The 22867-nt window shown below is 37.4% G+C and overlaps 1 pseudogene; it reads right to left on the bottom strand.

Annotated features, from left to right (window-relative positions):
• Positions 1 to 5921: 5921 nt before the first annotated feature.
• LOC104395307 overlaps positions 5922 to 22867 on the bottom strand; it is a 196184-nt pseudogene continuing 179238 nt past the window's right edge.

Below are 22867 nucleotides of genomic sequence, written 5' to 3'. Positions count from 1 at the left end.
TCAGGCCCTGGTATGTTCCTCTTGTGCTTGTCCCTAACAGACCCAGTTTTCTCCCCTTCCTCCTTCACATCTAGTTTAAAGCTCTCTCAATGAGCCCTGCTAAGTCCTGCCCCAAAAGCCTCTTCCCCCTCTGGGACAGGTGCATCCCACCTGCCACCATCAGGCCAGGTGTCTCATATAATAATATATACTTATAATTTTGCACTTTAAAATATTTTGTTGGCTTTTGTTATTTGTGTCATATTCTTAGCTTTCTTGTGTAGCTTTTGTTAGGTCTAAAATTTCATTCCTATACAAATATAATTTCAAATACAAATAAATGTAGTTTTTGCAAGCTTTTTCTTCTCCAAAAGAATTGTAATATTCTATCATCATAATCTGATTCTGCTCTTGAGTGCACCAGTTTAAACTCAGATTACCTCAACATAGTAGTACAAAGTCTGTTTTGTGCAGTCTTCCTATGTTTATAAATCAATCTTGAATGCAATAGCAACAATTTGCAGAAACACACAGTTGTGCAGATAACTGTGTATTGTGTATATTTGTGTGGCCATTTTAAATAACTTTTTCTTATGAAAAATTCAAAATAGCTTTCAAGATTAAAAAAAAATATTTTACAGAATAGAAATAACAGGAGCACAGCTAATTGAAAAAGATTTTGTACAATATTCTTTTACAGTGAGTATTTGCTTTTATTATTTTTTTTCCCCTCAATACTTGTTAATTTTGAGAAAGCTGTCCCAATTCAAGCATCATCCTTGGTTAGTTTCTCTATTTCATATAAGGGAGGGTCCTTTTAAACTTTGAGTGAGCAGATTTTGCTTAATTTATTCAGCTACTGCCCAAAAACTTGGCTCTTTATCTGCTGTGATGATAGAGCTGCTCATCTGAAATGAAAAAATTTGCCATGTCTGTGCCTGAATGCATTTATGAGTATAAGCTCAAGGATAGCACATGCATTCTTTTGTTTTTCACTATAATAATAAAAATAAGGATGATCACAGACCTAACCCAGCTTTGTATTCTTTGATTTTTAAGCAGCTTTCTTTCATTAAAAGTAAGTTTCTGAGAGCAACATATTTGTTATACAGCAAATATATTGGCTTTTTATGCATCAAAACCCGAGAACAGCAAGAAGTAGGTCTCACCTTCTGATGTGCATGTAAATAAGGATTATACTATGAAAGACCATCTTCTATGAGCTTGTGACTGCTTCTATTATGAAATAGGTGGAGAAATTACTTTGGTCCAGCTGATCCACTCTCTGTGGTCAGTATAGGAAATGTAGATCTATAAAGCTTTTGTGAGAAATGGACTGAGGGGGACATTCACAAACTGCTGTAAAGTCAAGAACTGCTGTTCACCAACCAACCAACCAAAGTCCAAGTAAAATCAGAAATGAGGCGAGTCTGAAACAGGCAGTAATTTAGACACTGTCCTGAATCAAAATCAATGTTAAACCTAAAAATATTTTTTTCAATATGAAGCATGTTAAGATGACACTCTTGTTTTCACATACTTTTCATATAGTTACGTACTGGATAATTCTTGACGTTCTGCTCCTGTTGACAGAGCTGACCACCTCACAATCTCAACTGCTTCGGTTTCTTATATCTATGTGATTATATTGGCCACATAAAGATAGCAGTTTGTTAGTAAATGCCCACAGTCCTTGGAAGATGGCACCTGTCTAAAACTGTAAAGAAGTCACTTGTGTTCATCTTTGTTCTATTTTGGGGTGGAAACTAAGGTTCTTAAAGCTTCTTGATGTATAGCAGAAAGAGGGAAAAGTATCCCTTACCAAAGAATGTAAAACTGGTGATAAGATGCAATTAATTCGGAACTTATTCCTGAGAAATTTTACATTTTGTACGTCATTTAAGATTTCCATAAACAGCTTCTAGTGTGAGAACCGTCACACTGGATAAAAAAACATTTTGTTAATATCTGAGTCTCTCTTCCTTGTCTTAAAGGTCAGATGAGAAGCCAAAGATTCCAGGTTTATTTTATGGTGTATCTGATATGTCTGAGGCAAAATATGGGTAGATTTCAGTTACTTTATTTTTTTTGTAACGCATTTGGATCTTACATTCATACATACATTTTCAGGAACTTTGGGTCCACCAACATTTATGTTGTTAAAATTTTGTTATATTTAACTATGATATAAACAGAACGGATTAAGCGAATCACTTGCATCTGTGTCTCTAAATATGGTGTGTATATGTTAATTTACATTTCAATGGAAGAATTCACATGCAACTACACTGCTCACTCTACAGCTAAATGGACTGTTAAATTGCTCTGTAATTTTTTACTTTCCAAAGGCTTCTTGGTTGCCTGTCACAGAATTGTTTACAAATGTTCTAGACATTCACTGGAAATGCAGTTACAGCACAAGTGTAATTGTCTTCCTTGTTATGCATGCATGTACTTGCTAGTCCATAGGTCAAAGGCTTTGTATCCCACTTTTACAGACAAGCACAAACAAATTGAATAACCAGGGCATTATATCAAGAAAAAAACACCTACTGATTGATGCCACTGCAATATTTGGAAAGGAAGAAATTTAAAGACAAAAATTTTTCATCACTGTGTCATCCAGATTTGTTATTTGTTGTACTACTTGTCGAAAAATGGGCCTGGCTTAGGAGCAAGAGAGTTGTTTCCATAATAGAATCAGCTATTTTATGTCTGTTTGACGTGCGGAATAACAACTTTAGAACCAATAAGGTTATAAAGAAGGTGTGTTTATTCAGCGCTGGGTGCACGGGGGATCGCTCCTCCACAAGCGTGCACACCCTAGGACTATTGGCAAGGTCATTATATGCCACAAAGTAATACATATTCATTATACTGCTGCATATACATTAGGTGTCCGAGGATAGGGAGGGGTTATTACAATTAATCATTAGCATAGTTGCCCCCCGAGCTCCTCCTTGTTGCACTTGCGCAGTATCTTCTGGTGGTCGTGGGCAGGGGTCTTTGGGATGAAGGCCGGATGTCTTCCTCGCTGTGCACTTTTCACCTCTTGGCATTCCTTCCTGGGGTCTGCACCAGGGTCTTGTCTTCTCTGCAAGTTTCTGTGGGAGCATCCTCCCACACAATACCTTCCCTCACAATTCAGGCCTTATCTATACATTCCAAGCCTTATCTATGCTAAGCAGTGCCATCCTGTTTACTCCTTATGTGTTAGTCCTTTCTACCAAGGTAGGCCATCTGGCTTTCCTCAGATCATGTTCATTTTTTAAATTCGAGCAAGCCATCTACGTAACTTCTTGTAGCTTAATTTTACTTCCCTGAAATCAAGCCTGACATTCAAACCAAAAAGAGTGCTGTATCTTTGTGCTTCCAATATGCAAAATGTTTACTTGTGGAGAGAAGAGTGGTTCATAAAGCTCTGGTAAATATTTTTCTTTCTCTTATATTTGCTAACTTACTGGTTCTTCTAAGGTCACATATTCTTTTAAAGAAACTAAGATCTTACTCTGAAAGTGATGTGTCTCTAGAGTAAGAAATGTTTTTATCAATACCATAGACCCATGTTTTTGGAGTTCATTTTTGGTTAATGATTTCCCCTTATTTTGTATGCCAGCCTGAATTCTACCGGTTAGCTTTTCAGGATGCTTTACCTACATCTAAAAGTAGTGTAGTATTCTGATTTATAATAAAACTCAATGCATGAAGACGCTAGACTTCTTGGACTATATTTGTAAGTGATTGCACTGATAAAATATTAAATGAAACATCTGCAGATTTAATTTTTCAAGCATGGAGACTGGTTACTGAAGATCTTCTGAATCTTCATGACTTAAAAATCATTGTGCTTTGTAATCACAAAGCACTAAAATTCAAAGAGATTTATTTTTAGTTAAAGGTACATTTGCTACAACAAAAACATATGCAGATAAATAATTATTAACAAATTAGCATTTTGAATTAAAAAACTCATGACATTCAAAAGTATTTTAAAAATTAAGAGGACGAAATTTGTATTTTGTGTAAACCAACATGCGTCCTTTGAACTTTGTGGAGATATGCTCATACCTCATGCTCATACCATGTCATTGAAAGAGCTATTAAGACTCAAAGAAACGTGGAAGTTCCAACAGGCTTCACAAGAATAATATTTCATTTTAATCTCAAGATTATTATAGTAGGTCATCAGCTTTGACAGTATGGTAAAGCTTCTTGTGGGATGTTACTCTCCTTGCATGGAGCCTAAAACAAACACAACCTGCTTGTTCAGTAGTGGATATCTGGCTTGACAAGAAAATGGAATCAGTCTAATAAAACTAGGAGAGAAGGGAAAAACCTATTACTTGGAGACAGGATTTAAAACTACTGTGACTGTTCTTGATGGTTTTTAAAGGAAGTTTGTTTTTTTCTTGTTGGTGGTTGTTTTTTTTTTTCCCTTCAGTGTGGGGAATAATATACCAACTTGAAAACTTTTTGTTATGAAAGATTACTGTAAGAAACAAACCATAAAAGAACCTTTATGGTTGAACTACAGTTTATATTTGGTAGATGTAATTTTCCCCCATTCCCAATAACATGGAACATATTGAAGATTGTGTTTTCATTGAATTTCTGTAGAGTTGGAGTTTCTGATTCTTCCCATGTGACTTACACAGACAAAGTTTATCACCCATAACACTGAATTAATTTATTCTATATTTTAGGGGTCTTTTGAGGATAAATCTACATATTCGTGTAAAGTGGCAAGATACTAAGGTGACAACTATGGAAGAAAAATCTATAAATAAGATAGTTGCACTGTGCACAATTAATTTTGGCATAAAATGAATTTTCCTATTTTTTGTTACTCTCTAAAAGATCACCAATTTTTATTAACTTGTCAAATGCAAGGCTATAATTACCAAGTACTGTAATGATTCGTTACCCCATCTAGCTCCAAGTAATGTTAACAGAACCTTTTATTTGCTATCAGAAGCCAATACTGAGTACTGTCAGGTTTTTTTTGCAAGACACATTGCCATCTAAAAAAGGTAGTTACTTCTCTAGAAGTCATTAATAAGATCCCCTCTAAGCCTTCTCTTCTCAAGACTAAACAGCCTCAGTTCTCTCTCTCTTCACAGGAGAGGTGTTCAAGTCCCTTAATCATCCTTATACCTCTCCGTTGGACTCTCCAATAGATCCTTGTGTCTCTTGAACCGGGGAGGCCAAAAACTGGATACAGTATTCCAGGTGTGGTCTCACCAGGACAGAGTAAAAGGGGGACCAGAACCTCCTTAGACCTGCTGGACACACCTTTCCTAATGTACCCCAGGATACTATTGGCCCCCTTGGCCACAAGAGCACATTGTTGACCCATGAACAACTTTTTGCCCACTAAGACTCAAAGATCTTTCTCCATGGAGTTGCTTTCCAGCAGGATGATCTGTACTGGTACCTGGTCTTATTCTTCCCCTCATGCAGGAGTCTACACTTGTCCTTATTGAACTTCATGAGGTTCACCTTTGCCCAGCTCTCTAGCTTGTCTAGATCTCTTTGGATAGCAGCACAGCCCTCTGGATTGTCAGCCAATCCTCCCAGTTTCGTATCACCAGTGAACTTGGTGAAGGTACACTTTGTCCCCTTATCTAGGTCATTGATGAAGATATTGATTAAAACCGGACCCAGTACTGATCCCTGGGGAACACCACTGTCCCCAGGCCTCCAGCTTCATTCACAAGCCTCTGAACTCTGTTGTTGAGACAGTTTTCAGTCCACCTCACAGACCAATCATTTATCCCACATTTCTTGAATCTTCCTGCAAGGATATTAGGGAGACAGTACCAAACCCTCATTGAAGTAAAGGTATATGACATCTACTGCTGTCCCTTTATCTACCTTGTTGTCACACCTTCATAGGAAGTAATCAGATTAGCCAAGCAAAACTTCCTCTCAGTAAATCCATGTTAGCTATTCCTGATAACATTCTTTTCTTCCATGTGATTAGTGATGGCCTTCAGAAAGAGCTGCTCCATCACCTTTCTGAGGATGGAGGTGAGGCTGACTAGTTTGTAGTTGCCTGGATCTTCCTTGCTTTTTTTGAAGACTGGAATGACACTGCCTTTCTTCCAGTCCTCAGGCACCTGTCCCATTCTCCATGATTTTTCAAAAACGGTAGAGAGTGGCTCAGAAACAACATCATCCAACTCTCTTAGCACATGTGGTTGCACCCCATCAGAGCCCATGAATTTGTGCATTTTCAGTTTATCCAAGAGATCTCTAACCCACTCCACACTGACCAGTGTCCTCCTCCCTCCAGTTTTGCTCCTATACTTCCTGTGTGGAATAATTGCTGGGGGTGACTTAGAAATTAAACTTACATTCACACTTTAAGAACAACATTGACAAAAATTTCAGGGCAGAATGCAGCTAATGTGCAATAAGTTTGTTACCATAATGATTCTCTAGGCAACCCTAGATGTTGGCAACATCAGGGGAACTTGGTGTGCTGACTACAAGAGAAATTTCACAGAGGGTGGAGATGTCATGGCCACACTCTGTGATAACAGTGGAATCTGAAGGTATGTAAGATATAGTATTGATAAGCTGCATGTTTGATGCCCTGAGCCAACAGTCTGTCAATTTTGGATGAAACTCTGTCCTTAGAATGAACTTTGCTCATTATAATTGTATTACAATACCAAAACACACCTCCATCCCAGAAATCACCCACCTCCCAAGGTGTGACCAACCACCACTAAGTTTGCACACTGAATTTTCTCTAGTATATACCTTTGAATGCAAAGCAAGATAATTTTGCACCAATCACGATAAAGGTATGTATGACTAGAATCACTCAAGCTTCACCTTTAAAGTAAAATCCTGTCAAATAGTCTGGGCAGGGATGGACATCAAGGAAGGTACCATTGCAGAGGCAACTCCATTTCCCTGATCTCAGGGACCAGTCAACAGGCTGGGCCTCTTTTCCCCCCCATAGAGACAACTTTGAATAAGATGTAAACACTTGACTATCCCAGGTTCATCCATAGGAAACTGAGGAATTTCTATAGAGTTGCTTTATTACCCCACACATGTGTAACCCGGCTGTATTGATCTATTTGCATGTGCTTTGCAGACAATGAATTTATCACCAGCAATCTAAAAGAATTTGTGCCTCTGTTGCTTTAATAAATTATACTGTTCATCAATCTGGCTGTGGGAGTTCTTGAATGCAACCAAATTCCTGAGTGTGGCTGTGAGAGCTCACAGAATGCTACCAGACAATGTAGTGTTAGTAGTGTATCTGTAATCCTGAGAGTCCTGTGGAGGTACTGGGTGTTACAGAACTATTAACTGTTAAGCTGGAAATCAAGGGAGTTTATTTTCTGCCAAATAACTTCGCTTAACGCAACATTCCAGTGACTGGGATTCCTGAGAGCTAGTCTTAGGAGTAGAGACTGAGGCAAAGAAGGCACTCATCAATTCTGGCATCTCTGCATTCTCTGTTACAGTATTTCCCACCTCATTTAACAGTGGACCCACTTTTTTCCTACTCTTCATATTCTCATTGATTTATTTAAAGGAGCTCTTGTTTTCTTTCACCTCCCTAGCCAGATTAAGTTCCAAGAGATATCAAGAAAAGGAGCTAAGTGTAACAGTAGGAACTTCTTGAAACAACTCAATTATTAATTTAATTGCAGATGTATTACAATTACAAAGAAAATCCAATATATGTCCGCAAAAACTATTTTGACTTCCCTGTTTAAAAAAAAAACCAACAAAACCAAACCATTTAAAAATCTAACTTACTCAGAGAAAAACTGGATATTTATTTTTATTCATCCATCAGTCAAACTTAAGCAGTTCACAGACAGGCGTCAGAAGAAAAAGCATGTCATTCAGAAAGGGAAGACAATGATTAATGAGTCTACATGTGTCTGTGTATGCTTAGAGCAGCACAAATATCTACTTCAAATAGTTTAGTAGTTATGCAAATAAAAAGTTCTATTAACTATTCTGAATTGCATATGCAGTATTTGCTGTTGTGGCTCTTAATATAACATAGAGTTCTACTTGTAAAAAATAATCATTGAGTGTGCTGGTAGCTCAAATACAAAATATTTTTCCATTCTGTCTAAAGGAGGAAATTATAACCTTTCACACCCTCCCAGGCATCTTTCTGGTATTCTCAGGGCTTAAATGTTAGCTGAAAGGCATGGGAAACAATGTGAATATTAATGTCCTCCATGAGTTGACAAATGAGTTCTGTTTGGGTCACGGCCAGACATGAGCATTCAAAATATGGAACTAGTCCAGGAGGCTGAGATTTTCAGAGAATCTGGGGAAAAGTCTGACAAAAATACTCAGCAGCTACCTCATAAAGAGATTGCTCTAGAAATCTGCAATGTGTGGATAAAAAAATGAGCTGTGACAGGACTGGAATGAGTTTAAGCTGTTTAGGATGGTAAAACAGGCCCAACTTTCCAGTGCATCAGTTCATGGACAGAGTGAGAATAAAAGGTGAACTAAACAAAAAGGAGATAAACCTTACACAATTGTTTGCAGTAAGCTGTTTGCAAATAGCTATACATTCAACCATGTTCTAGATTTCACCAGTGCTACAAATATAATTTGAACAGTTCAATTAATATTTCTGATACTAGTTTATGTTCCTATACAAGCAAATTTGCTTCAGTGATGTGCTAACCTTAACAGGGATTTGGTAATAAGGACAGCCATCCCATCACAACTTTCCTTCACAATGGCAGAACCAAGACCAGTTTACTTGTGAAGCGAGCTATCAAAAGCTGTTTCTCCTGTATTCATTTGGACATCCATGTGCCTAGATATCCTTGTTAAACCACCATTTTGCAAATTCCAAAAGTCTGTAGGGGATGATGGGATAGTTCTTGGGAAGAGATCACTCATTGAATCTTCTACAGAATAGGAAGGAAGTATCCAGAGACAGAGGCAACTGGGATTTAGGATGCTTTATTCCAAAGAAAAGAAGCTGTTGGAATGAACAACCAGTTAACGAAAAGTATTACTCAAACCTTTCAACAACAGGAATAACTTGCTGCTTCTGTCAAGTTTAGGTTGGAATTCCATCTGTCTACACTCTCCATCAGTGTTTCCAGTATTAGTTCCCATGGCTTGCATTGCCTCTGCTTTATTTAGTTACTGGAAAGATCAACTTGCTACTGTCTACCAACAGGATTTAGGTTTGTGAATGCATTTTTAAGCCAGGTAATATAAGTGTTCTGATTTAAATTTAAAAGAACAATGCCTGAGCTCTGTAAACATTTCAGTATACCATGTGAAGATGCTGCCCTCCCAATGCAATGGAACATGTGCTGAAATTAAGAAAGAAACAAATAGTTGGGTAGAACTTTAGCTTTTTTTTGAAACATTATGCACTCCCTCAGCTGAGCAGCTCCTTCTTCCCCAGCTCAAAGTTCATATGAGATTCGCTAACGTTTAATGTATTTATTTGTTCCCTGTAGAAGTCTACATGTAATCTGTTGGCATTACTCTCTGCAGTGGTAAAGTGAGTGGCATTGCTTTGAAAAAATCACAAGGACTAGATCAATTGAATTTCTAACTTTCCATTCTCAGAAATTCCCTTGTCTCCTAATTTTGCAATGCAGATGCTGTAGAACCTTTCTACATGCTTTGTTCTAAATTCTGCTTGCAGAGAAAGTACTTTAGTATAATTTTACAGCCAACTAACATTTTCTTCTACTGTTCCATGCTAAGAGATCCCCTTCATTGCACATGTCAAGAGGCACTCAGAAGAGGCAGGTCTTCTTTGATGCCACCAAAATCAGAATACTTCTGCCACAGCTTCAAGCACATGCTAGTTTATGCTGGGTTTAAGTCGCTAATGAGGGAAAGTAGTCAACTTCCTATCAGTCTGTTACCCAGCTCTGGGCTGATAAACTCAAGATTCTTTTTGGGAGTAGCAGAAGTACATACCTATGGCTGCTGGACTTCGGCAGCTATCCACATGGGCAATGCATTTAGGCAGTAATGGAATTGTTATCCATCAATAACGAAGGCAGAGGCTCACAATCATGATGTAGACTGGAGACATGGTGACATGAGAGTTCTGGAGCGTGTGGAGGACAGCGAAACTCTGAGGTGACTGCACTGGATTTTTTGTAGGAGGACTCAAAGAACAGGTGTCCTAGGGCAAAAGACTGAAATAATCTGTGATTTTGCCTTTGTTCCCTCATCTTTCCCCTAGATATTCAGATTATATTTTCAATATAAAAAATGGAGCAAGAGGACATATAGAGGTAATTTTTAAAGGCAGATCTTCATCTGTCAAAGCAGTTTTTTAGGTCTGACTCCTCTGGGTGAACTACAACTTTTTTGCCCTATCACTATCTCCCTAAATATTACAAAATGTTAACAAAAACACAGAAAAAACCTGTGACAAGCTGGTGAAAGATACATGGGTTCAATGAATTTCAATAAATTGTTAAAAATCCCACAACCTAGCCACACCTCAGCTTTAATATATATAATTTTGATTCAGTCTGGTGACAATGGGGGACTTGCAAAGGATGACACTTGCCTGGTTTCTTTCTAAATATTTAGGATTTTTCCAACAAAAAACTGAATCCTGAATTATTTTCTAATGAGACCACTGTTATTTTGACATAATATTTATGAAATTAGGTGAAGTGTTAGGAAAATACTTTGTTCTCTCCTCGATACTGATAGAACTTATTGGTCATTCCAGAAGCCTTACTACATCCTAGTTTTAGTGAAGCCAATCCTTCCTTCATAGGTTCTCTCTGTTTTCCTAATGGATCATCACTTTGCTTACACCTGGAAACCTTTGAGAGAAATGGTGCAGTACTTCATGGAAAGCATTATCATAGTTTGTATTTGACAGTTTAAACTTTTTTTAAGAAATGTAGTCTTCAGTTCCAGATGAAGGACTGAATGAAACAGCTATCTTTAAGAAAAGATATGTTTCTTCAATCAGCTGTTTTCAGGAACACAAAGAAGTATAATCTGAAATGTTCATGAAAATCAATGCTTCATTGTAAAAGTTATGTCTCCATCAGAAGATCCTAATTTGCTGAAGAATTGTTTACTAGAAAAATTCCTGACAAGCTACAGAGGTGATACACTTGATTAAGTGGATATCTACTGCTACAATTTCATTTGAAGTGTTGGTGAAAAAAAACCGATAACAACTTTATAATTCTGTAACTCTCCGGTTGGTGATAGCACTTTGCCTAAGCATCTCAGGACTTATGTTGACAAAACATGTCCATGAAATATTAACACCACTTGACAATGAAAGTTGAAGTATTTCAGTATATGTTACTGCCATACACTCTTTGTTGGCTTGAAGGGACTTGGCATTGTTATATCTAGAGAGGAAACTCTCAGTACTGTTTTTCTACTGTCATTGACATATCAACACCTAAAGCTCTCAGGAAAATCTAAGAGAATCTTTTGTTCAAATACAAATTATGTGGCCTGAAATTTTCTTCTGCCATAAGCCATTGGACAATTGTTCACAATTCTTCTCAAGAAAGTAGTTACAGAATAGAGTTTTGGTCTCAGATAACATGCCAACACCTTTACATGTATTGGGCAATTGGCTCTAGCATACTGACCTCATAAGTTGTTCAAGATTTGATGGATCCTTTGAATAATACAGCATGAATGCAGCATAGAATGTAAGAATGGATCCAACTTTATTGAAAATTCCATTTCTAGTTTCCTAATAGGAACATGATGAGAACCTGACTTGTTCCATGTTCTGCAAGTTTTTCAGGAGGCTTTAATTAAGCTCGGACTCTCACTTCTGCTAACCCAGATCCCATTCTCAACTTGTCTAGGCCTATTTGAAGGGACTAGTAATGTGGCTTGCATTTGAGTTACTCCAAGAGTTTTTAATAAAAATTTGAAAGAAGCAGCATGCAGTTGATGAAGGTCAGTTTCTAAAAATGATCCTTTTGGTAATTGATTAGCAATGGCTTAAGCTTCTTATTACTTTTCTCATTTTATCCTTTCAAATTAAATTTACACTTAATTATATTAATTCTTTCTGATTATATTAAAGAGTATATTTTTTGTCAAATATTGGTTGCTTTGGAACTCTTTACAAACAGTCTGCTCCACTCTCTCAACTTCATTTTGTTGGTAAAGCCTGTTCATGCCCAGTAATTGAACATAGTCTTCCAGCTTCCAGGCTCTTCTCACTGGCTCTGATGTGGCAAATTCCGTGAAATGCGAGTGTTACTAACCCTACCTAATTTACACAAATATTCCTAGGCATCTACTCTGCAGACAAGAGCCACTCCTCTTAAAGGTTAAAAGATGCATGTATGTCAGAAATATTCAATCTACAACTCTGTCAAAGCTGGTAGGTCAAACAGCAACAGGTCCAACTTTCCTGGTATCAAACCTACAATACACAACATCCATTTGTCCAATATTTCCAAATATATACACTCTAGGCTGCCAGATTGACCAAATGCAGTAGATCATCGCCAGAAGTAGTAGGACAGTAAATTACCACTTAAATTGGTTGTTTAGTCTCTAAAAACCACAGCTTGCTACTCATATCAGCAGAGCTGGCAGGTCTGAGAAAAGCACGTGTTTCAGTGTTAACAGTCCTCCAAAAATATTTTGCAGATGGTTCTTCTGTTAGTGGTTGTTTTACCTTGATTTATATTTTTACAGAACTCATATGCTGTTCTGCTGGCACAGCAGACCTACATGTGTGTGAGCTCTAGGCCTCTGGATGAAAGAAGTCCTTTCAGCTAGGGACTGGTACTGCTGAGCCACTGCTCAGCATCAAGAAATCCCAAAGGGATTGTCAGAAAGATGCAACAATAATGCAGCAGTATTTAAGCACTGATGAGTTATTAAAGTTGAGTTATTCATAAAAGCCCATGTGTTTTACTGAAACATATCAGTTGAGTTTTACTCAGACTTAGAATAGGATAGTGTCACAGTTTGACTCAGGATTGGCAATTAAACCAGCGACAAGATAGTGATGGCATGCTTATTTTATTGATTTAAATCCATATCACACTTAACTGTGTATATATTACACACACACAGAAGTAAATTGGCTATTGCTTAGTGAGCTCTAATCATCTAGAAAGTTTGGTAGTTGAAGGAGAAGCTGAAAGACAATTATTCCTTGAAAAACTAATGAAGGAAGCTGTTGTTTTAAAACATAGTGAGAAGTTTTAAAAATCACAATTTCATTGACAATGGGGAGAACAGCTTTCAGCTTTTACAAAACAGTATTTTCTTGATAAAATATTTCTCTAAATTTACAAGCAGTATTCATTTTCAGCTCCATTTTTAGAGAAATAGCTTTCTAACCTAATTCTCTATATATATCACTAATACAGAAGACTTAATTGGGTCTACTCACGTACTTAGAATTAAATGTGCATGTAAGTGTTGGTACGATTAGCTTCTTGATGACTGTATGGTGCAGTCATGTTCCATTCATCTTATACCTGATACATTTTTTAAATTAGTTTATGCTAAATATTGTATAATATGTTGAATTTGAAAAAAAAAATAATTACTAGATGATCATTATTATCTTGTTGCCATCATTGCTTAGACTGCTGTAGAGTAGCTTTTAGTACTATTAACATAAATGTAGGAGGCTGATTTTCTCATATAAAACTGACTCATTCTGCTAATAGGAGGGATTTTATTTTAGAGCTATCTCCTTGAAAGTAGCCATTTACCTCTTTACACCTACCTCTTAAGAAGGTTATTTTTTTAAAGTCATATACAGTCTTTCCGATGACTGACACAGCTGTACAGCTGTATATCAAAACATTTTTAAACTACCTAAAATAATCTAGTTACATTCTTTCATTGTTTTCTCTCTCATCCCTTAAAATATTTACTCTAAACCATATTCTAATCCATTTCCTAATATACCTTAATGTGTCATATTGCCTAGAATCCTACCAATAGAATTACTTAGATTTTCTCCACATGAAAAAAGCTGACATACTGAGACTGAGCACATACCTGCAACTCATTGATAAATCTCATTAAAACAGGCCTAGGAATGGAAAATTATACTACACTATTAATATTTTTAAAATTCTAAACTTGGGACAATAGTTTGCTGTGTCTAGGGACAAAAGGAAAGTAATTGTTTACTCTCTGAAATAAAACACATAAGGAAATGTGATGGGTAGCTGTGCATTGTTACACAAATGTGAAATTTACTAATGTTAGCAGAACCGGTATCACACTAAATCATTAGAAAATATTATTAAAAAAACAATAGAAAAAGGCACATGCCAACACCCTTTGAAAGCAAAGGCAAGGCACTGACTCAAGCAAAAACTGTTTTAGAATATAAGTTGTTATAAAAAAGACAGAAAGTGCAAAAAACCCTTCCACTATCTAACACTTGTATGCAGTTATTCTCACAGTGAAACACCTAATTCCCTTGAAAAAATTTTATGTACATATTCCTAAAATACAGCTAAGGAAGTTTACATTTCTTCTTGAAAATAAGGCATGGTGAATAGATGGTGACTTCATTGCTAAAAGCAATGCATTAAAGGGAAGAAAATTTATCACGTGCATTAAATCAGTGGATATATATTTGATAAATAGGGTTGTAAAATCAGAGACTTTGTAAAAATAAGAATTTAAAGAACTCACATATGACTGCATGTATATTTATACATTAATGCTTATGTGCTGTTATGAAGCTGACTATTATTTTTGCACAATAACTCAATTGCAATGTTCTATATGGAATTCTCATCAGTATCTTTCCTTCTGCCACTTAGTCATTTAACCATGGAATATGGTAAAATATATATAAACACCCAAGTAGAAGGTGAAAGTCATTTGCTGTAGCAGCTTTTTAAGGTACATATTTTTCTCTTAAAAAACCACACAGAACAGAGAATACAGAAAAGTTAACACAGAAAAAATTTCTACAGGCTCAACTGTATGTAATTACAATTTACATTATATGAAGAGGTATGGACTGAAATAATGCTAGTTAGCTGATATCCATCTCTTTCACTACCGTCCCCCAATAAGCCCTGTAACAGTTGATTATTTGCTTTCTAATTGCCAGGAAGTGGATAGTGAAAGAACCAGGTTCCCTGCTGTAATGAATAATGGGTGAAGTTGAGTAGGAAAATGCACACACATACTTTAGGTTATCTTCAAGTTTGACATTCAAGTTGCTTGTTTGAAGACTTGTCAAGTGTGCTTTTATTCCTGAGTCATATGGCAAAAATTTAGCTTAGTATTCTTCAGTGAAAAGTATGAATAACATTTAAAGATCTCACTGACAAAATCTTATAATTGTAACTTAAAAATACAATGTTTAGGATAGGATATTTGATTTAGACCTTCAAATTACCTTGTCAGAATCAGAATATATCTTAAATCATAGCAACAACATGGCTTAAGAGTCTGAAATCATGCTATAAAGCCTTTATTTTAAGTCTTAGTTTACATAACAGAATGGCATGGAAGATTGCATCTCATCTAAGAATATATTCCCAAATTAATAAAAGAGTATGCACTTCAGTTTCCAACTCAAGATTTCCCTTAAGCATTATTCTGGGGAAAGGCACTACATATAGAAACAGTGATTCCACTTAACATTCTGAAACCCTGCTTACATGTTTATAACCTCTGTCATCACTAAATGCTGAGGGGAAATTTTAACTTTAATGATACAATGGAATAAGTATCACAGCAGAAGTCATGGTTTCCAGCATGCCCTATTTAAAGATTTCTAATACTGTTATGGAAATAACTTATAACTACAAGGTGCTGCATTGATAAAATGCACAGAGATGGCTGTAATAGAAGATCTACTCAATGAAAGTCTATTCTGTCATTTTGGTAAAGATCAGCATGGATTAATATTAATATATTTTCAAAACATTTTAAAATACATTTTAGTAATATTTAAAGCTACTTTTGTGTTCAGTAAAAGTTCCAGGTAGCCTGTCCACCTAATAATCACCTACATTTTCATCTTTAATGTTTCCTATTGGTTCACTACCTGCTGGTTTTTATTATGTATCACAAAAGTCACATTTCCTCCACAGGTTGTCATTATTATTTACTGGGTAACCTAAGACAGCAGATGCTGACCTTTCCATTAAAAAAGCTAAGGCTGACTAGACAGACACCAAATCAGAATGGCAATTATGTACATTCATGCACCAGTAATCTCAAAAATGCTGATACCTTTTCCTTTGATACTTGCCATTTCAGAGGAGTTCTTGAAACTTCTAGGATTTTCCTGTGACATTATACATGACAGACATAACACTTCTGCTCTTTCCTGCCTCACTTGGGTATTCACAAGGCAATGAGAAGTAAACTAATTTGGAATCAAATACTTAAAAAAATATCTGCTTGAAAGTCAGCAAGTGTTTGATTCTCCAGGGGTACATTAATTAAAAATTCAATATTAGTTACAGCAATAAACTATAGGGCAGAAATCAACAAAGTTCTTGTAGGAAAGACCAAACAACAACCACAACTAAATGAAAATAAGAACAAAGATAAAATGTACATATGATTCTGTACAAATATCAGAATTGAGAAATAAATGGTATGAATTAAAAAGCTTGATTTTAAATAAGAATATTGTTATATTGGGCATGTACAGAAGTTGGTGAAAAATTAATTATAATCTATGGAATCACTTAATATTGGGGAGTAAAGCGCTTACAAATACTGAAGTAAACCATGGAGGAGCGGTTCCAAAGATGAAGAAAGGAAGAAAGCATGGAGTGAAAGAAAAGACTCAATTTTCTTTCTGGAGGGATTTCCCTCTCCTCTTTTCTTTTTTGGTTTCTGGTCGGTGAAAGTCAGCCATGCTCATCTCTTCCTGGCCCAGTGAAGTTGAGGAAACTCCATCCCTGGAAGCATTAAAGGCCAGGCTGATCTAATGGGAGGCGTCCCTGCCCATGCAGGAAGGCTGGAACTAGATAATCTTTAAGGTTCCTTCCAACTCAAACTATTCTACGATTCTATCATCCCCAGTCAGCTCGTCCTTCTGTCTACAGCTCTTCCTTGGCTACTGCAATGGGGAGGACAGTGCATCTTACCTCTTGGCCTCATGGGAAGGTTATCCCTTGTTAGGGGACAGGGAGAAAGAGGATGAACCTTAGTGACAGAGCCTAGAGACGGAGTTTCCCCAGAGCTCCCATCTCTGTTCTTTAACTCCAGCTTTTTAACACCAGCTGTGTGCTTTGTGCCTTTTGCATTGCTTGAAGTGCATTCCATGTGTACTGCATGCTGTTGTGGGAGAGAGCATCTCTCCTCAGCCCATCCCAGACAGATCTCTCCCATTTACAGAACAAGACACTCAGTAAACTCAACAGGATTTTATGAGATAATTAAGGAAGAAAATACAAGCCCTGAGGGGAACAGAGGGTCCAATATGGCAGCCAGACCCTCCTCTTGAGAAAGTCTGCTGACTCCCTAGGGTCCAGCTTTATGTCATCCTTAGGAAACTTCCTAGTCTGGTACGGGCCTTGAAATATTACCCATTACTGCTCTTCCACGTGGGTGGCCATGAAGACATAACATGTTGTTCAAGAGCTATCAAAAGAGTCTTCAGGGTCTTGGGACATTGGTGAGGTAAGTCGGGGCACAGGTTATGTTTTAGTTGCCTTCTTCCAGTGGGGGGCAGTTACACTGGAAGAAATAGATAGACACAGTCTGTTAATACATGTCTCCACTTGAATGATTTGGAGGTTTTTTTTGATAATGGGATGACCTACATGGCACAAGGCTTGATGGTGTCATATGGGATTCATCTTTCTCAAAGGGGGAAGAGTGTCTTTGGTCAGGAGCTTGCTGTGGTAATTGACAAAGCTTTAAACCAGATTTGAAGGGGAAAGAGGATAATATCAGGCTTCCCTGGGACAAGTTGTGGGATGACATGCCAAGGTTAGAGGGATGTGATCCTAGCGAGGGCCCTCAGTCTGTCGCTCAGAGGTGTGCTGGATATACTGGAGCACACTTAAAGTCTTATTGAGATGTGCCAGGGGCTCTTGACATACTAGGAGCCAACAGGGAAACACTAGTGGAATACCTCAAAGGAACTCCAGGCACTCCAGCCAGGAAGTCGGCTCCACCGGGGGCCACAACTTAAATGTCTATGCAAACACACAAATCACAGGGAATAAACGAGAAGAGTGAAGATGTGCACTTGCCTGCAGGGCTATGAACTTGTCATGGAGATATAGTGGGATTAGTTCTATGACTGGAATGTTGGAATGGAAGGACACAGGATTTTTAAAGACAGTTAGGGATGACAAGAAGGGGATCATCTCCTCTATGTCAAAGATCAGCTGGAGTGCATGGCGCTCTGCCTGGGGCTGGATGAGGAGCCACCAAAGAGCTTCTGTGTTAGAATTGAAGGGGAGAATGTGGAGGGGCATGATAGTGTGGGTCTGTTGCTGGCCACCTAATCAGGAAGACCAAGTGGATTAGGACCTTTACAGACAGACAGGAGAGTTTCATGTTCACAAGCCCTGGTCCTCATAGGAGAATTCAGCCACTGTGATACCTGTTTGAGGGACAACACAGCCTGGGCATAACCAATCCTGGAGGTTCCTAGAATGCATTGATGAAAACTTCCTTCTTCAAGTGATAAAGGAGCCAATGAGGAGAGGTGCTGTGCTGGACCTTCTTCTCACAAACAAGGAGGAGGTGGTGGACAATGTGAAGCTCAAGGGCAGCCTTGGCTACAAGCAAACATGAGATGGTGGAATTCAAGATACTTAAGGCAATGAGGAAGGTGCATAGCTGTCCTGGTTTGAGCCAGGATGAAGCCAATTTTCCTTTTACTGATTTTTTTTTCATTCAGTAAGCTTTCTTGTAACTAGCAACTGTGTATTCTGCTAGGTTGATAAGACCGTGGAATGTTTTTCTAACTACTGAGGCTTCAAGGCTGCACCTTCACTCTGCTGGCTCAGACACTATGGGGAGATCTGTGACCCCCCCATAGGAGGCTGAGTTAGATGGACAGCAAAATTGGCCAAAGATATTCCATTCCATATATCTACGTAAGCTCAGAGGAAGGTCAGAGATCACAGAAGACAACTTCCTTCCTTCCTCTTCTTCCCTTCTCTTCAGTCCATGGAAGATTGCAGCTCGGATAGAGAAACTGGAGGTAAAAGTGCACTGTATAGATGCACCCGTGCCTCTGAGTTTCTCTACGAAAGAGCTGCGCCTCATGAGAAAGGACTTCACCCGCACTGATGGTGAGGGAATTCTTCCTTGGCTGCTCCGATGCTTTGATAGTGGTGCTGAAACCCACAACGTGGACGAGAGAGAAGCCGCTTGCAGTTGGAGTTCCCTGGCCAGAGATGCTAGTATTGACAGAGCACTTAGTAGTAAGGTGGGAACTATCACCCTGTGGGACTGACTTCTTTCAGCTGTGAGAGAGAGATACCCCCACAAGGGTGACATCGAACAGTGCTGAAGCAGAACACCCCCTCCGTCCATCCATCACGGTCCACCCTTAGGCTCGAGCTTGTGGGACCCTCATCACTCTCTGCTTTCTCCAGCAGCAGCTCTGGGATTCCTCGGGACATCTTCCCAGCTCAGAGGAGTGCTGTGGGAGTTGCAGAGGGGTGGGGGGGAGGCAAGAGGCTTTTACCTGTATGTGAACATAATTGAATATATTTTCTTTTATCATTGATTAGTGTTTAATTAAAGCTGTGTAGTATCCTTTTCAATCCAGCCAAGTCTCTTTTTCTCTCTCTCCCTACTTGCGTGGGGGGAGAAGGGGTCGAAAGCATTGGTGTTGGACCTGAGTCAAATGGTGACAACAATTTATTAGCACCCAACACAGGTCTTGAGCCCATGACCCTGGGATTAAGGGTCCTATGCTCTACTGAGTGAGCTAGCCAACTACCCTGGATTTCAAAATGGCAGTCTTTGACCTCTTCAAGGATCTGCTTGTTAGGGTACCATGGGGCAAAGTCCTAAAGGGAAGAGGGGTTCAAGAAAGCTGGTAAATATTCAAGGATCACTAAGCCCAGGAACATTCCTCATGTGCATCAGTAAGCCATTAAATGCTTAAAATAAATCCTGCTTCTATATTACTATACACATATTTCAAATTCAATAAAGGAGAGGATGAAAATGAAATTAATACAATCCAAAACACATTTTTCCTACTCTTAATTTTTTTTTACTATTTACTTTATGGTTTTCCCCAAATTTCTTCTGCCTGTTTGTCTGCTATTCATCCACTCATGCAAATTTTTATACGAACCAACTGATAGCATCGTTATAATATTTTTACTTGCTCAGAATCTAAACAGGTGATGTTTTAGTCACATCCTTGGCAAAATACCACCACATTATGGATGTGAAGACTGTGGCTGAAAAGAAAGTAACAATCTGATATATTACAGGATTTTCAAGCTTAGGAAAGAAAAATGAACGTGAAGAAGAAACAGAGACAGATGTCAGAGTTTAAGGTTTAAGGATAAAAAACAGTGTTCTTTCATGCTGGGCTGGTGGCTAGATGAGAGGAACAGATGTGAAAGAAAGAAATTGTAAATTGGTAGACAAGAAGATTTAGGAAGTTTTGGTCAAAAGTTTTAAGAGAACTTGGCCTTCACTGTTCCTAAGATGCAACAGAATAAGCCATTAAATAAGTCTGGGACAGGGGAGAAAAAAGTTGTCAGTAAAAATGCAGACATACCAGTCAATGAAGAATTGTGAAAGCAAAGACAGTTGAAGAGAATAGAGCAGACAGAGCAAGTAAAAAGTAAGAAATGTTTTTCTTTCTTCTTGCTCATTAGACCTAATAATCGAATCTTGTTTTCAAGGAAGAATGTTTTCAGACAGTTGGAACAGACAAATTGCTCATGTACATTAGATGTGAGAAAGCAGGCAAACTTCAATGTCAAAGGTAGTCTCAAGCAAGTTTCTTATAGATGTGTATGTATGGTCAGGGGCTTGGAGCCAAAGGAAGGATGAAATAAAGTATAAAGGAAAGAGAAATTTACAGAAGATACAAATGTTGAAGGAAAATTTCTACAAGTTTGAAAAAAGAGAATTGTCACCAACCAGATGATATATTTTCTGATTTCTTTTACTGTTTCTGTGTAAGTAAGATTGTAATGAGGAGGAACTCTCCCAATCTAAGAAAGAAAGAAATAGTGACCTTACGATCAAATCAAGGCCTTTGGTTTGCTGCACCAGTGGGTCTCTAGCTGTGGCTGTTTGGAATCTACTGGCAAGTTCAAAACTTGAACTCTTTCATGGATGCTTTTGGTCAATGTTGGCTAAGACATCACAGCTCTCATAACCTGAATTGGTAGTACTACAATTTTAAAATTACTTAATAATCTCTGAAATGATCTTAAATGAAAGTTGACTGTTTGAGCTCTATTTAATTCAAACACAAACCAATACTATAATTTATAAATGTCAACACTTTGTATCTTTCAGTTCAGATATTTGTCTTCATAAGTTGAAGTTACAGTGAAATGTCTGCATGCTTTTGAAATGGGATCAGTCTACCAGTTTCATCTAATGAAAAGTAAGATTTATCAGATAGGAACATAGTCACCTCTGCTATGAATGAACAATTACTTTTCCCCCATCAAAAAGGAGCCAAATTAAACTGTAAACCTGAAATAATTGCTGGACTTTGTATACTTTAAGCAGAATCTGTAAGTAAAATTGCTGAGTAAAAGGCTTCGGTGAGATTGCTACTATAAAAAAAACAACTGAAGAAGCTTCCCTGACCTGTATTTCTTCAGTGTTTAAAACATACAATACCACAGAAATTTAGAAAGTCATACATACCCTACAAAGTAGCTAAAACAGGTGAGAATAAAAAAAATCTTGTGAATACCCAAAACACTGCACATGTGTAGAATCAGCTTATTAGTGTTGTAACTGTGTTACCTTTCATTTGGAAGTGGTTTAATATACAGCTGAACTCTCTCTTGAATAAATATCTTTTATATTCCAAGTTTTAGTGTTCCCCTGATTTTACAAGATGGTGCCTTGATGCATATAAACCCTCTGGTTAGTTAATAAAAACAATGAGAAATTCCTTACAGTTCCATCCTTTTACCTTTGTTGTTACATTAAAATATTGCCCCATAGTACATTAAAATGATCTTCTGTAATTGCTGTTATTATTAATCCATGCTTCATTATTAGCTACAAACCAGTTTTTTTTTTAAAAAGTGGCTTCAACAATTGATGACTCTATTGTATGCAAAGAATTCTATAAAAAGTATTCTGTAGGACAAATATAAAGGTAATAGATATTATTTTCCTTAGATGTACTACTGTAGATGCTCCTTTAAAAATTCACTGATTTGGGGAGCTGAAGAGCAGAAGACAAACTAGTTCAAAGACAGGTATGAAAAATAGCAAAGGTGGACCTTGTGACTGAATTTTTTTTTTAATACCAATTTATTTGTTAGAAGATACTAATAAATCTGTCACAGAATCTGTATTTCAAAAATGCAAATTTGAGAAACATCTTTTTATAAGCAATTTGTGTGATGTGAGGAGGAAAAAATTCAACACAATTTACTCATTAGGAATGAGTAAATGTTTTTTGCAATTGTTTTGCTCAATATTTTTGCAGGATTCAGTGAAATGCCAGGCAAAATGAAGTTGTCAAGCAAAAATTCAACATTTATCTTTTGAAATTCTTAGTTTAGTACACTTGGAATACACAGGTGGAAAACAACAACAACAACAACAACGAAATAAACAAAACAAAAACCCAACAGTTTTACAGTGTAACGTTTAACCTAATGTGATTTCTTCCCAGTTAATGTCAGCACAAATTTTACTTTTACAAAAGCAGATTAGATTTTACTACTTTTTCCCTGTTTATCTACTTATTCAT

The sequence above is a fragment of the Chaetura pelagica genome, unplaced genomic scaffold (assembly GCF_000747805.2).
Source record: "Chaetura pelagica isolate M959 unplaced genomic scaffold, ChaPel_1.0 scaffold8, whole genome shotgun sequence".
Taxonomy (NCBI): Eukaryota; Metazoa; Chordata; class Aves; order Apodiformes; family Apodidae; genus Chaetura; species Chaetura pelagica.
The sequence above is the reverse complement of the archived record's forward strand: the minus strand, read 5'-3'. Positions and strand labels throughout refer to the sequence as shown.